This window comes from Podarcis pityusensis (assembly GCF_964106645.2).
Source record: "Podarcis pityusensis genome assembly, chromosome: 1".
In the NCBI taxonomy this organism is placed as follows: Eukaryota; Metazoa; Chordata; class Lepidosauria; order Squamata; family Lacertidae; genus Podarcis; species Podarcis pityusensis.
Window position 1 is genome coordinate 68804866 of NC_138028.1, and position 14261 is coordinate 68819126.

The 14261-nt window shown below is 41.4% G+C and overlaps 1 long non-coding RNA gene across 1 annotated transcript; it reads right to left on the reverse strand.

Annotated features, from left to right (window-relative positions):
- Window positions 1-2925: 2925 nt before the first annotated feature.
- LOC308481489 lies at window positions 2926-13741 on the reverse strand. Its single transcript, XR_013988706.1, has 3 exons — window positions 13702-13741; window positions 4476-4603; window positions 2926-3230 (listed from the first exon to the last, which is right to left on the reverse strand). It is a non-coding gene; the product is annotated as an uncharacterized lncRNA (long non-coding RNA).
- Between the last annotated feature and the right edge of the window lie 520 nt (window positions 13742-14261).

The window sequence follows — 14261 nt, forward strand, 5'->3', positions numbered from 1 at the left end:
AGATGGAGGCAAACAACCAAGAAGGCCCCCCTCTGCTGAGCTTAGCACCCAAGAGGGAAGGTGAAGGGTCTTTCAGATATTTGGGGTCTAAGTCATTTAGGGCTTTAAGCACTAATGTGAGCACCTTAAATTGGGACTGGAAACCACCTGGAAACCAATACAACTGTATTTAAACAGGTGGTTATATATGTGTGTGATCTAAATTGCCTTCCCCAATGTGGTGCCCTCCAGATGTTGTTGGAGTCCTACTCCTATCTTTGCCAACCAGCATGGCTAGTGGTCAGGGATGATGGGAGTTGGACTCCAAAATATTACCCAGCCTTCACCAAACTGGTGCCCTTTAGATGTTTCATTTGCAGGGAGGTTGGTGTAACCTGTGTAGGCTATAACTGCTAGAGAGGCCCATCAAAAGTAAGAATGAGTAATGGCCCAGTAACACATGCCAGTCATCTCTTGAAGCTGCAGTCATCACAGGTAAACCACCTCACAGCTGTCTAGAGTTTTCCGGTTTTACACTTTCCAAAATCAAATTAAGACCAGATGTGGAAATTACAGGATGAAATGGCCAGCCTGTCATTGTTCCTGCTTCGTTTGTGTTTGTAGTGTATCATCCAAAATTGAGAATGGCGCATTAAATTTCCCCTTTGGTCAGATGCACAAGCACCAGACGTGCTGGAAAAAACCTGAACACCTGACCTTGGTGAGACACTTGCTGCTCCTCCTCCTCTTACTGTAGGTGTTACATAGGGAACAGAAGTAAAATTGTGGCCTTCCTCCTTTCTTCCTCCCCTGCCACCCCCACTCATTATGTTTCATCAGAAACCATCTTAATTTGATGTAAAATATATAAAACATAGGAAAGCTTGTGAGAACAGCAGCAGTGGGAAGATTAATTCACTCTGTCAAGGTTCCACAAGCTTTTTGCAGCACAGCCTACAATAAAACCTCCGACATATGTATATATTTAGCAGCACACTATGTAAAGAAGTAAGTCAATACCACCAAGATGTAGCTAGAGGGACAACTGTAGCTACAACAACTGCATCATCCCATGAACAGACAAATGAGCATATTGCATGTTTGGAGCCATAGGCTGGCAATATATCTACAGAATCCTTTTATAGAAAAGCGTCATTTTTCAATTTCAAAAAAACACGCATAAGAAACAATCCTTCCTATACACCCATCCCGCAAGAAACATTTGATGCATATTCAAAGTAAATGATACAGTCACATAGAGTTGTTCGTAGCAGATAAGTGTCTACTACTTTTCATCTTAACGGTTTGTCCCAGAGTGAGCCATGAGTAGCCATATGTACAGGATCTTTCATGCAAAGAAGTTCCACCATTAGAGGAAGTCTGGAGTTTGGGATGAGTGGGTTAGTTTTTATGTTTTGTCTTCAAGCACTGTTGGTGGGCACAGCATATGCTCTCTGTGCACAAAATTGTAGGTTCAATTCCCAGCTTCTCAAGCTAAGAGGAACTGTTCTGACAAGAGTGCTGATCTCAACACCGATGAGGCAGTGCCATGCAGGGCTCATGCTGGAGACTTCATAAGGGCAGGGCTCAGAAATTGCTTCAGCTTCAGTATTCATAGAATCACAGAATTGTAGAGTTGGAAGGGACCCATAGGATCATCTAGTCCAACCCCCTGCAACACAGGAATATGCAGTTGTCCCATATGAGGATCGACCCTGCAACCTTGGCATTATCAGCACCATGCTCTAACCAACTCAGCTATCTATCCTCAGACTGAGCCTGATATAGGACCTGCAGCTCTTTGCCAGCAGCTTAGCTTTGCCTTTGCTGAGAGGAGCTTTTTCATGTAAAGGTGTCCAGCATACTTGAACAGTAGTTGACTCTGAATGTGGTTGCACTAGGGCTGCTGAGCCCTCAGAGTCAGAGGAGAGCAACGTGACATTCCTGGGTTGGAGGCATGTTGGCACCGTGAGCTCTTCCCAAAAATGTGCTTCCAGGTGGTTAGGAGCTTATGGGTTTGGCCCTGAGAGCAAATCCCTCTCTCGCTCTCCCTGGTCTCATACCCTGAAGAAGTGGGGTCTGACCCCAAGGTTATGAGGAGAACTCAAGTAGAAGAATCAGGCTTCAGGCTTTAGAGAGCCACTGCTGGTCAGAACAGGCAGTCCTGGACTCATGGACCAATGATGTGACTTGGCCTAAGGAGTTTCATATTCACAGTCACTGCATTTTCAAAAGGGCTTAAGTTTAAGCAAGGGCTCAAGAAGCAAGCCCTTGAACTGGGATAATGAATCTTGTTTGCCTGGATGGAGAAAGGCAGGTGGTGGTGCAGAAACCTGGGTTTGATGGAATGGGAATGCAGCATACTGCAGAAAGGTAAGAGTCGCATCTTGCCCCACCCGTCACTGAGAAGGAAAGGGTGGTGATAGACCACAAATTCTTTTCTGATTAACTGGCATAGCTTATAAACATATTTCTGTATGTAGGCATTATATATTATACGTTATAGTGGCCTTCATGAGTACATCAAAAAGAGCAGTCAGATTCTTAGAACGTGAAAAATATGAGCTCTTGCCTTGAATACTGTGTACTTGAATGAAGAAGCAAAGATTATCATTTGCTTCACAGCACGTTTATGATGTCAGATTTTTCTCCCATCATTTTCTGATTACTTTTCCTTCCACGCTCTTTGCCATCATTTTAGCAATTCTGCCTGCTTATGTCTCTTTTCATGTACAGCAAGCTAAAAAGGTATTTGGAAACAGAGTCCGTCTCTCCCCACACCCCCTGCCAGCTCTTTCATAAATATGTATCTCAGAAATGAGATTCTCATTTTGCAGGCTATAGGTAACTGATTTGCTACATCTCTTAAGCAAGCACTTATAATTTGGATACAAGTGAAACTGACACTTTTCTTTCCCTGTTGACCTATGAAAGACATTTGACTCATTGCTGTTTTAGCACCAAGGTGCTTCTAAGGCAGAATTTATTCCAACATTTATGCCACATTACCATCTTATTTGGTTGATTACATTCTTAAAACAGATCTTTTGTACTGCAGACAACTAGCATGGAAACTGAATCTCCAACTTAGAATAAATGAGTAATTTTAGGTCTGCTAGATGAATTGCTTTTTGAACTGCAAGACTGAAGCTTTGGAATGCACCTTGGAAGGTTTTATAGGAAGTGATTATACCAATAGAGAAGACAGGAGTGCCTGGCGTGCTCTGGTCCATGGGGTCATGAAGAGTCGACTAAACAACAACAACATACCAACACAGCAGAATGTTGGACTTTACTCTCACCGCCCACCCCCTCCCCTGGCAATATTGAAAAGTTTCATTCTCATTACAGATATTTAATTTCCTCAAAGATGACACTGGAAGTTAAAAAAAACATTCATAGTGATGAGATGTGCCAGAAAATTTAAAGCAAGTCAGCTTAGGCTGCCTGCAAAGATAGCCTAACAGTTTTAAACCCTGCAATTAAAAGCTACCGCCTAAAATTCAAAGCAAACGATCCATACATTTTTAAAAACAACAACAACAACCCAAATTCTGAAAACACCCTGGAGTGAACTTGATGGAGCCTGCCCCAGCTCCCCAGCTCTCCCTTCTGATGCAGCCTGATGTACTTATCTACACACCTATTGAAACACCAATCTTTACAGAGCTCGCAAGTAGTAAAGCAAATGCAGCAAATATCAGCTATATCCCCCCTTGCCTAATTCTATTTGTCTATTTCAGAGGGCTACGTACAAGCTACTTATTTGTGTTCTCACATCAAATGAACCGTACAAAAATGGAACTCAAATGGACATCTGTGGACAATAGAATGGAGGCATTGCTTTACTGCCCTTTGCAGAGCACCTTATTCAAGCATAGAGCACTCAAATCCCAAATATGCCCAGAAGGGGTGTTGACAGTATGCCTAGGGGCTTTATAGGCTCCAGGCTCTGCTCCCCCCAGCCCATGGACGGATGCACGGCCGTCAGCATTTGATTCCTGTTTGTGTGAGGCTCCCCGGGAATAAACAGCAGGAGAGCTCTCTCTTCTCTTTAAGTGCCGAGGCTGCATCAGGGAAAGCGTCAAGTTGTTTCTTCAGATACCATTAGGTTTGGCTGTAATTCCAGTTATCAACCCCACAAATGACAAGTAAGTGGAAGGAAAAATAGAAATAGGAAATTTTCTCAACGTGTTCTCATTTGGCACTCTAACGTGTCTTCCTAAAAGCGCACTTGTGAGATGTCTGGTTTATGATCCACTCTGTAAAGCACAATAGCAATGGCAGGAAAGATGAGAAGTCCGTGCAAAGCAATACAACAGATGGCAATTTTGTAACTGACATCTGAGATTGTTTTTGGTACGTGTGTCCCAGTATTGACAATAACTTTTAACTCTGTGAAAATAGCTATCTCTCTCTCTCTCTCTCTCTCTCTCTCTCTCTGTGTGTGTGTGTGTGTGTGCCATTCCTCTGAAAAATACAAGAATTGTGCTCACCTTGGAGTGCTGGTGCCCTTTGTGAATTTTGCCTTTGTCTTGCCGATTGTTTGATCTGCGCATATGTCAGCTTGAGGAATGTAAGACTCTGCTGGAGCTAGCTGGATATTGGGGTAGCGGGTGACAACCTGGACCCAAAAGACAGCAGACACCACACCATTACAAGGCAGGCTTGAATATACCCACAGCAAAGACATCACAAGAAATAGTAAAGCAGATTAATTTCAGGTGTGAACAGTGTGGGTAGTCTCTGTGGCCACTAGAATCAGGGCCGGCCTGCCCTTGAGGCAAGGTGAGGCAGTTGCCTCAGGCAGCAGGCTGGGGACAACTGGGAGGGGCGGCAGATCTATGCCCCAAGGGGTGTGCCACTTGCCGCCTCCTGTGCTTGTCGCCTCTACCTTCTCCTCCACTGCCTGTTCCTCTTTGGCCTCCTTCATTGCACTGGAGCTTCCCTGGGCTGTCTCCAGTTGCCCCAGGCAGTGGCAGAGGTGGCAGTGGAGGCAGTGTGGGGTGGGGAGAACCATTTTCTGTTTTGCCTTATGTGGCAAAACATCCCAGCCCTGTCTGGAATGAAAGTCAGTTGCTCAGATAATGGGAAGATCAAAAATGAAAAGAGAAGGTCGAAAGTAAGCAGGAGCCACTTGGAGGACTACTGCTTGTCACCCAATTGCAGCAAACTCACTGGCAGGTTAAAACCCCTCACCACAAGGATTCTTTGCATATAGTTCTTCACTTTGGTCTCAGTACCCACTGATTCATTGGGCACTGCCTCAGAGAGCGGACATCATCCTAACTTGGTTTCAAAACCCACAGTATACTATTCAGAGTTCTATAGCTGCTGTTTGTTTCAGTGTTTTTTGGAGCAAAATTGTCATAGACCACCAGCCACGTGTCCCTGTTTTCTATAGGGTGATTGTGCTTTTTTTCCACCCACACTGGTGGTGAAGGTTGCTCAAACCACCCTGCCACCACTATACATAAAAGCAGGCGAAAGCTCCAAGTATCTTATACACAATGAAAATATAGCTGAACCATTCTGGATCTTTCACAAATGCACTTTGGCGACTGCGATATTCCAGAATAACAATGGAACGATGATAGCGTCATATGGAAGCATGCAGAAAAGCCCCCCGACCAAACCCAACAGCTATAGCACTACCAAAAGTATGTCTGAAAGTGCCATAAGTCAGAACCATTTATTTCACAGACATTTCAAGACTCAGAGACTCAAGGCTAGGACACATGAAGATAAGAATGTTTTACAAACAGAATTTCAAGCTCATTGCCATTCAGCATGCCACACATTTTGGTCTCTTGTTTTACACATGGTACACTTTTTAGGTCAGTCTGATCCTTTTTTATCATTTTTGGATTACCTTTCATGCCTATGCACTTTGCCATTATTTTACTAATCAAGTGCTTATTTTTCTTTTTGTGTCTGGAGACATAACTGAAGAGTTCTGATAAAGTATTGCCATTTATTGCTTTCATTGTTCCAATAAAAGGCATCTATCAAAGGAATTTTGAGATGCGTCACTGTATCCTTAGAGAAGACACTGAAATCTATTTTGAGATTAATTTACTTAAATGCCTCTTACAATTCACTGGTTAAAATAATCACTATCTCTAGTCAGTGCAGCAAATTCAAATTATACAAAAGCTGAGGTTTTGCTTGCTTAGTATAATCTTTTTCTTTTAACTTCTCCAGAAAATCTGAAGCCTATTCTATATCTAAATGTGATTTCATTCGAACAGAGTGGCATGTTGTAGAAATCCATATGGAGAAGCAAGATTTCTGCTACTGCACTATAAAATATCCTACTTTAAAAAGAGAGAGATTACAACGAAAGGATTTAATTTTGCACAGCTTTCTGTCTTGCAGAGCATATAATGTGCAGCTCAGTCCTATGCATGTTTACTCGAATGTAAGTCCCACTGAGTTCAATACCCTTTTTTAAAAACTCAAGTAAGTATGTTTAGGATTGCAACTAAATTTGGTGTGTTGTATCACTAGGTCCCTTCCCCCTCCTTAATGCAAGTCCTTATCATTCAAGTTTTATTCCATTTGGGGGTTTTTTAATAGATATAAATCTATAATTTATTTATTTGTTACATTTTTATGCCACCCTTCATCCAAGGATCACAGGGTGGTTTACAATATAAAAACACAAGAATACATAACATACTAACAAAACGAAAAAACTCACAGTTTAAAAGGAGATAATTTTTTTATTATTATTTCTTTTGCAGTACACACAATACACACCCTCCAATATTCCCCAGCGGAATAAAGGAACATTGTTGTATCTGTGTAGCACCTGTATTCTCACACCAAGGGTCTTTACATGAGCTGGCACCACCATATCCCACTCTGCTCTTCACTGCCTGTTTGTGATCTATTTTCAGTGTCTCTGCATTCATGGGTTAGGCTCTTGGTAAGCGGAGACAGGGCCTTTCCACTGGTAGTATCCTGAATATAACAGCACCATTATTCCATGCAGGTCCTGCCTCAAAAGTTTTTCAGCCATTCAACCGGTCATTACATACTGAATGGCTCAATTTTGCTTTGGCCTGAGATGGATGAGAATCCATAACAGAAATCAGCTATTTTCTTCAGCATGCTCTAACATCTGCCTTTTTATTTCCTTTACATTAAAAGTCATTATATGACATTTATTGAAACTGTGAACTACAACTGCCACCCATTAGCCTTGCTGTTTAATTGCTGTAAGATCTTTTCCCCTTTTTGCTATCCTTTTGTCTAGCTAGATCTATCATTTGTCTTAATTTAGAATTGTAAGCTCATGCAGAAAACACCAATTCTGAAAAGTAGCTAATTCTGAATAGCCAAATATGGGCCTTATATTTAGAACTGAGTGTTCATTAAAGGAACTGGGATTTTTCAAGGTACCAGACACTTCCTGCCAAAAAATGAAATGAAATAAAATGGAAGAAACCAAAGACAGGGCAGATTTTAAAATCTACACCTTTATTCTATGCTGAACATGAGGGGGGTGGGAGTGAGAGTCTAGACTGTCTGTGTTTTCTTTCTTTAATGCAAGTGTCTAGACCAGCCTTTCTCCACATTGGGTCCCAGATGTTGTTGGACTACAACTCCCATCATCCCTAGCTAGCAGGACCAGTGGTAAGGGATGGTGGGCGACATCTGCGGACCATGGGTTGAAAAAGGCTGGTAAAGAGGCTTGGATTAAAGTGCTTTTTAAGGAAAGCACAGACATTCTTACAGAACTTGGCAATCTGTTGCAGAAATTAATCACAGTTTGTATCATGCTTTTAATGGACAGAGCCACTGGAACCTATTGTCTTCACCATTATCCTATGAAGGCTATGAATATTATTACCATTTTACATATGGGGAAAGGGATGTGTCCAGTGCTAGTGATGCTGGACCCAGACAATGCTTTTTTAAAGAACTGAAAGGGGTAGGATGAAGACATAATTGCCTTTGGTGTGTGGAGCACAGGTCTTCTTATCTTGGTGACATTTCTGGTCAAACACAATCCACCACAGGGTGAATGTCTAAAAGTGTGGAGAACCACTACCATGAGGCAGTGGCTGATAAGGGAAAGGGCCATAGTTCTTTAGCAGAGTGTCCACTGTGCATGCAGAAGGTCCCAGTTCAATCCCTGACATCTCCAGGTCTGCTGCCTGATTCCCTGCAGAGAGCTGCTGTCAGTCAGCGTAGACAACAGAAAGCTAGATAAGCAAATGGTCTGACTCAGTATAAGGCAGCTTCCTATGTTCTTAACTGAGCTAAAAAGGCCAGTGGTCTGACTCTGTAAAAGGAAAACACACTTAGGGGATTTCCCTCCATACCACCGTGAACTTCTAAAACAAAGGCATGTGTTGGTGTGGCTAAAAAACACACACAAAAAACCCTCCCCATTTCTCTGACAGATCACTGAATATAACAAATAGCTTGCTGCATAGCAAACTGCCACAGAAGCAGAGTAAGAGCAAAGAACACTGTCTCTGTGACTAGTCTTATTATTGCTACATCAACCTTTGCCGGAAACAGGCATTTCGTTTAGCTGATCAAATTCGGGCAGGCATCCAAGGCTTGTTCTATAATGCACAAAAAGATATGTGAAATTCCCCAGATGGCCATACAGCATCCCTAATTCAGGTCTGATGCCCAATATTGATTAGCGTAGGGAGTCATTTCTGACTGACCGGTATAGTGTGGCGTCAGTGCTAAGAAAAGGACAAGTGGAGTCATATCCTGAAGGGATATAGTGAAATCTATGCTTTATGCATTTTCATTGTGCCAAATGATAATGGACCTGCGCCTTAAAGCTGGAGGTAGATATTCATATGGGTTAGGCAACATGGTGCCCTCCAGACCTTTGTGGACTGCGACTCCCATCAGCCACAACCAGCATGGCTGATGATCATGAATGATGGGAGTTGTAGTCCACAACCGCTGGAGGTCACCATGTTGGCTACAGTTACCATGCATTGACTGCACCCCACTCCCTCACAACTACCTGAACCATTTCACCCTGCTAAATTTTCAAGGCGTTTGAGGAGCCACCAGTTTATGCCCAAGGAGCAGGTCTTCATTAGATGGCAGGGAAAGGGGCAGGTTGACCAGGGGTGAAAACACACTGCTTGTGTACTTGTGATGGAAGCAAAGTGGCATGGTGTGACACTTGTGTCCATAGAGTGGAGATGGTGGCAGGAATGTGTGAAATATGTCCTGCACATTCTCCTGGGATGAAAAGAAGAAGATTCCACCACCAACCAGCAGCAGTTTTCACTCTGGAGAAGACCAAAAATGCAGTATCTCAACTTGACTCTAAAGATACGGCTGTTTCTGAGATTGGTGGAGCTGTGGAAAGCATAGCCCCATAAACTGGAGTAGCAAAGTGACCTTGGATGCAGGTTTCACATGCTAATGGGACGACTTCACTGGATACAACCCCCCTCACACTCACACTTGGAAGCCCCCTGTGTGTGCAGGCTCCTCCATACAATCAGGAGGACCCTACACTGGATAAATATTTGATTAATGTAGCACTCCCATTCAGAACTGCTACTGAATGGGTGGAGGTCATGAGACCTGGTGGAGATGTTCATGGGGGTGGGGCCCTGGTTCCTCTCCACCTGTTCTCTGAACTTATAGAACAAATGCCTGGAGAGGGCTACCACACACAATGCATTTTGTTTTTGCATTCCTGTTCTTTGTGACTTTTCAGGTAAATCTACTTAAATCCAGTCTCTCCTGCTAAAACCTCTTCTCTTTCACAATCACACCTTTACCTTCTCACACAACCGTGTGGCCTGTTCCTGCTGTGCTCCTTTTGTTGTCCTCCACCAGAGATCCAGGCCTCCCCCAGCTACTAGAAACAAATGCACACCGGTTGCATGTCTTATTTTACCAAGCTATACCCTAGCAGCATTCTGTCCTTTCAGCAGCTTCTGCAGCTTTCTAATTTATTTTCACAGACACTTTCCAGATCTAGCCAGCTCTTATTCAATTACACTATAATTCTTTTCCACATTATGGAGTGGTTTATGTTCCTTTCATTTTGCATAAACAACACTAAATCAAAATCTCTTTGTGTTCTGTTTCATTAAAGACTGATTACCGTGTTTGTTTGTTGTTCAACAATAAATAGTCTGGCTTAAAATACCCATCTGAATGCTTTTGTTTAGCAGGCGTTGAATGTACTTATCCTTTACATTTGTATGATTTTTTTTATTTAAAAAATCATGGTCCTTGCAGGGATAAGCAGTTGAAAGGACAGCTGCTTGTTGCTATTGAAAAGCTTGCCTTTTTCTTTTTTTTTACATACCTTTGTGGGAAACATGAAGAATGGGAAAAGTTCTCAAAGCTTATATGAAACTTCGATTATGTAATGAGGATACTGCTCAGCTGAGTTACATGCAACCACATTTCTACCTCCTGCCATTTGCTTGATTGGCATGTTTTCACATTCCTTTTTCAGTTTGCTCTTGGAGAAATATCCTGAAAATATGCAGCTGATAACAGAACCATTACAAAACTGTGTTCAGCTCTGGTGCAGATTTAAAAAAAAACATTTTTTCAACTTTATGGTTCAGTTCTAATTGAGAGACTAATTTTGAACCAATTGTTTGGTAGGAACATAAGAAGAGCCCTGCTGGATGAGACCAAAGGCCCATCTAACCCAGCATCCTGTTCCCACAGTGGCCAACCACGTCCCAGTGAGGAGCCCACAGTGCAACAGTGCTACCCCCACCTGTGATTCCAGAAACTGGTATAAAGAGTAGGGGTGAGGGAGTAATTTGATTAGATAGACAGACAGACAGATGATATAGATATGCAAAATTGCCTAATTAACACTTTCTGAAACAATATGTGAACTAAAAAAAAAATGCCTTCCTTAAAGGCTCACGCATTTCTGAATTTTGCACTGCAGTTCTCCATCCAAGCAATCTGTACAAAAATGCATATACTGGGGCAAAGTGTGCATTTAGTGAAAACAACATACAAAATGTATTGTATTAGAGGAAATTGTTTTGCAAAAATGTGTATATTAGGAGAAAATGCACTAAAATTCTAATACATTTATTTTTTTAAATAGCAAACTGATATGGAATTGTGGAAAACTAAATTTAAGATTAGTAAAATGAGAAACTGAGAGAAATCTTAACTGACATATTTGGCTATCTCTCATACAGAGGCATACTCCCTCTGAGCATAACTGTCAACCTTTTCTTTTTTTGCGGGAAATTCCCTTATTCTAGCGCCGTTTCCCGCTGCTATCCCGGATTGTTAGATATCCTGTAGACTGTCCCGGGACAGGTGAGGCTGCTGATCCCTTATTTTCAAATCTGAAAGTTGACAGCTATGCCTCTGAGGATGGAGGCAGAACATGGCTAGGAGCCACTGAGAGCCACATCCTTCATGAATTTGTCTAGTCTTCTGTTAAAGTCATCCAGGTTTGTTGAAAAAGGTTCAGACACTCTGAAGGAGTTTTCAACTAGCTCAAATACATTTCATATAAATAAATAAGAACAGTCCCCGTCCCCCAATGATTAGTTAGTGGTCTCTGATTTTAATTTTTTATGAGTTTTTATTATATGTAGATACAATTTCAGAGTGTTCACAAGTAGGGCATATCCCTATGGTTTCATACTTATTTAAAAGGGATTAGAGCAATTAATGGAGGACTGCTCTATCAAAGCCATGATGGTGAGGTGGTGAATGGAGAAGTACAAACCAATTTGCCACACATTTCTATTTGATCCCTTGAGACTCTTTAACAATTGCTTTTTGCTTCATGTCAAAGATTGCAACTTATTCCTGATGGTTTCAAAAAAGCAGGGAAAGATATTTCCACCCAATTGATTGGTATTTCCTCATTAATGGATAAATACTTAAGTGGCTATAGGCTTATACAGTGCTTTTTTCCTTTAAAAAAAATGTTTAGGGGTACTCTCATTTTCCTACTCATATTGAAATACTGCCCCTCAATGAGGCCAAACTTAGATTCACAAAATGTTTAGGGGTATGCGTACTCCTGCATTCCCCCCCCCCCAGAAAAAGAGCACTGAGTTTATATGAAATTGTAAGTGCCCAAAGCAGGGTCCATTTATAGTAGTCCTTAAACAGATCTTGCAGATTTTCTACAATCTGTGAAATATAGCTTCATAAACAGGTTTATGAGCATACTCGTTTCCAAAGTACCAATATTTTGCAGGTTTAAATACTGCAAAGCAATATTCCTTGCTCTTGGTTCATGTGGCTAAAGAATACAATTTACAGTGACACGCAGCTGTCTTGCCAAAACACATCACTGTGCACCTTAAATCATTTGCACAAAGTTGACCTAATGATGTGATAAACAGAGAAGCTTATTCACAGAGGGTTATGGAGCACATTCTTCTAAATAAATGGCCGTTTTTGCTATGAAATAGCAAATGCTATGGTTAAGACACAAAAAGCAGTCTACCAAAAAGTAAATGGTACAGCAACAGTCCAAGATGCAATCTCATAGGTACCCCGGAATTTCTTGCAACTGTCAATGGTCCAGTAACCATGGTTTATGGGTTACTGCAAATGCACTGATATGGGCTGTTTCGCTCCTCCCCACTAGCACATGGAGAAAACAAACCATGATCCCTGGCATAGTGTTATATTCATCATATCATGTGGAGAATTGAACTTAAGATTGTTAAAATGAGGAAGTAAGAAACCAAAATTGCCAGATTTGCCTGTCCCTAAACTGATGCACTAATTTTCCAAAATGAAACCATCAAAGACAAAAAACACATTGTGCCACGTTTGGTTTGGTTATTATATTCCAAACTGTCAAACTCATTAGAAAAAAATATAGATGTTTTGTCGCTCTCAGATTTGGAGATTGTGCTTAACATGCATTTCTGTCTGAAGTGCTGTTTCATCAGTAATTCAGAATTCTTGGGTTAATCTATTACGTTAAGCATGGGGAAGATCATCCCAATTAATAAGTTCATAAAACAACCACACAATTGCTGGGAGGGAAGCTTTTTAGTTTCATTTAACTTCATGGAGACCTAGAGCAGTGACCTTTAGCAGATGAATACACTTACAGGGAAGAGGAAAACACTGCTCAGAAATCACTTTACGGACAAATTTAGCTGAGACAGGGCAACCTAATACATTCATCCCCATGTGCAAGGACAAAATTCACCCGAAATGGATTGTAGTGAGCACCTTTGCGCGCAAAGACACTGTCAGCTAGAAGTTATTCTGCAAGTCTGGCTAAAAATGGCCTTACTAGCAATAATGTATTTATACCGAAACAAAACCCTTAGGAAACAGTAATACCCTTCTAGGAACAGGCACAAGATACAGCTGAGGGAACAAACTAAGAACATTGCTGTAATATCTAATAGGACGTAAGTGTGTTCTGTACACTTTTCGGGGGGAAAGGTTTTGCTATGAGGCTGCATTTAGAGAAGCAAATGGGTCAGTGTGTTCTACAGTGGTATAATCCCTTGAGAACTGTGCAACACATGAATACAAGCATAAATGGAGGCTCTAAGAAGTTACTCTTTTAGCTGCTGCTTAGCAGCTGTAAATAAGGGCAATTTAGAACATGCATCTACAATGCCACTATCCCTACCAGTGCTTGCATGAAATGCCAAATTAAATTTCTCAGGATTTGTTTTTCACAGCAAAAAAGTAACATCTGGGGGTGGGGACATTTTTTTCCTGCAAAGGGGCAGCACTCACCTCAGGGAGGAAATGGTTTTTACTGAGAAGTAAGGATCTCGGCTGAAGTGAAAAAAGATTTAGATATTTGGTCAAATTTGAAGCTTTCACTGCTGGGCCGTATTGCTGCGATAAAAATGAATGTATTGCCTAGAATGTTGTTTTTGTTTCAAACTTTGCAAATTGTGGACAAAATGGATTGTTTCAAGAGGTGGCAGAAAGATATTTCTAGATTTGTCTGGCAGGGCAAGAAGCCCAGAATAAAATTTAAAATACTAACGGATGCAAAGGAAAGAGGTGGATTTGCCCTGCCAGACCTTAAACTTTATTATGAATCAGCAGCTTTTTGCTGGCTGAAAGAATGGCTGCTTCTTGAAAACACTGATATTTTGGATTTGGAAGGTTTCAACAATGTATTTGGATGGCATGCATATCTGTGGTATGATAAGGTCAAAGCACATAAAGCATTTAAAAATCACATTGTCAGGAAAGCATTGTTTAATGTTTGGATAAGATACAAGGATTTATTAGAAAACAAAACCCCAAGATGGCTGTCACCAATGGAAGCGAAAGCCTTGAAA